The sequence below is a fragment of the Pinus tabuliformis genome, chromosome 3_1 (assembly GCF_031772625.1).
Source record: "Pinus tabuliformis cultivar Carrire ecotype Pingquan chromosome 3_1, CPIR1, whole genome shotgun sequence".
NCBI lineage: Eukaryota > Viridiplantae > Streptophyta > Pinopsida > Pinales > Pinaceae > Pinus > Pinus tabuliformis.
In genome coordinates, this window is record NC_142301.1 from 951,136,756 (window position 1) to 951,139,418 (window position 2,663).

Genomic DNA, 2,663 nt, shown 5'->3' on the forward strand with positions numbered 1-2,663 from the left:
ACCCCTGCGTTTCCTGTAGAATCCCCTGCAGACATCCTGTAGGAGGCCACTCACTCGGTTGCTGAGCCTCTGAATGTGAGGAACCTCTGTGGACTGATGCTAAGGATCTCTGGGGACCTCTCCTAGCCTCCCCAACCTTTCCCAAGCTTTCCTTCCTTCCGCATCACATCTGCACAACCAAACCCTAATAAGCACAAAATCACAATCACTCCATCCACTTAAAGAAAAAAATACAAAAACATGTCTTTTAAGATGCAAGTAGATTAGATTCATGCATTTTCACTTATTAGAAGTAATGGCATCATTGGTAGAAGTTTCCTTCACATTCTTTGCATCATAGAGGTTAGACTAGTTAAATTAGGGTTTCCTAGGGTTTCCATGTTTTGATTTGCTTTCAGTTCATTTTTGCCAAGTAGATTAGTCTTCTTTGAGCTAGCTTTCATCCATCATTTAATAAGCTTCTTCTGAGAGCCTATAGAAGTTGGCTTGAGCCCTAGCGGACTTGTGCCAGCTGACCAAGTGACAGCTGCGACAAGAGCTAGTACTTGTGCATACAGCACCGTCGCTTCCAAGTTTGTACGAACTACCGGGTTGATAAAATTAAGAGACAGGAAGCCCCAGGAGTTGTAGCATTATTGCTACAATACTGGAGCTCACCAAGGATATTAAACCCTCTTCAGGTAAATTCACTTGGTCCAATAAAAGAATAGCCCCTAATCACATTGCTGCCCGGTTGGATAGATTCCTTGTTCACTCTTCTTTCCTAACCTGCGGTCTTATGGCATCCTCTAAAATTCTCCCAAATCTCACCTCTGATCATAAGCCCATTCTTCTCGAGCTTTCCCTTGATTGCAATCTTGGCCCCATCCCATTTCGGTTCAGCCCTCTGTGGATCCAGCAAGAAGGCTTTCAAGAGGTGGTCTCCGACTCTTGGAATAGGCCCGTCCATGGTTCTCCTTTCTTTGTCTGGGAAGAGAAAATCAGGGTTCTAAAAAGAAATCTTAAAGATTGGGCTAAAAGACTGCAATCCCCCACAGCCAAAAGAAAAGAAAATCTAAATAGGCTTGTTGCTCATCAGCTAGATATGGAGCACAGTCCTGTTTCTCAAAGTCTGCTACTTAAAGAAGTCGAGCTCCAAAAAGAGGTTCATAGATCTAGCAGGGAGGAGGAAGAATTTTGGCGACAGAAGTCTAGGAACCTTTGGTTGAAATCCGGAGATAAGAACACCAGCTTCTTTCATAAGCAAGCGGAAGCCCGAAAGAACTTCAAATCAGTCTCAGAGATTCATTACCAAAATACTGTGATTAAGGATTTCGAAGGCATCAAGCGAGCTGCATATTCCTTCTATCAAGATCTTTATTCGGCTCCTGAAGAACCAGCTATTGATCCCCATTCCTATCCGCTCGATTTAATCCCCAAATGTGTCAAGGATTCGGACAACGCCATGCTGACAGCTCCGATTAGTATGGAAGAGCTAGAGGAGGTGCTGAACAACATGGAACCTGATAAAGCCCCAGGCCCAGATGGGTTCTCTGTCAGGTTCCTCTTGACTTGCTGGTCAACAATTAAAAAAGATCTATTGAGGATGGTCAGAAAATCCCAGAATTGTGTAAAGATAGGCGGTGGCATCAACTCAGCCTTTCTCGCCTTGATCCCAAAAGAGAAAGGCGCCACTGATTTCAGTAGATTTAGGCCAATATCCTTGTGCAATTCCAGTTATAAGTTGGTGTCCAAAATAATAGCCAACAGGCTGAAAAACATTTTGCCAGACATCATCCCTGAAAATCAAGGCGGTTTCATAAAAGGAAGAAAGATTTTGGATAACATTGTGCTGGTCCAAGAAGCAGTTCACTCTAGTTGCCAAAGAAAGGAGAAAGGTATGGTGATTAAGCTCGACTTGGCTAACGCATTCGATAGGGTGAGACATGAATTTCTGTTTGCTGTGATGAAGAAACTAGGCTTCTCAACAAACTTCATAAACTGGGTGAAAGCCTGTATTGCCTCGCCTTGGATTGCGCCTTTGGTCAACGGCCGTTCTACTGACTTCTTCCAAGCTTCCAGGGGCCTGAGACAGGGATGCCCTTTGTCTCCGCTCCTATATGCTGTCCAGGCCTCGGTGCTTAGTTTCCAATTAGATCATAACCAGCAAAATCAAACTCTGCCTGGCCTCAGAACTACTCACAAGGTGAAAGACATTAATCATGCCCAATTCGCCGATGACACTTTGCTGCTTGGAGGAGCCAGCATGATCTCTGCCAGACACTTCAAGAGGGAACTGGACATTTACAGCTTGATCTCGGGCAGAAAAATCAATTATCGAAAATGCTCTATCTATGGCTGGAACTGTTCGACCAAAGAGCTGTCTGACATAGCAAGACTTTTAGAAATGGATGGAATTTGAAACTGGGAGTCATTTAAATACCTCGGGATTCCAATCTTCAAATCTAAGCCTAAAGTTGCTCACTGGTTACCTCTGCTTGATAAGATAAAGAATAGAATCCAAGCTTGGGGTGCCTCTTGGCTGAACAATGCAGGAAAAGTCATCCTTTTGAAATCAGTCCTAATAAGTATGCCTCTATTCCAAAACTCAATTCTCCTAGCCCCAAAAACCTTTCTCAGTAAGCTAGATAGTCTGTTGAGAAGATTTCTGTGGGAAGGTGGGA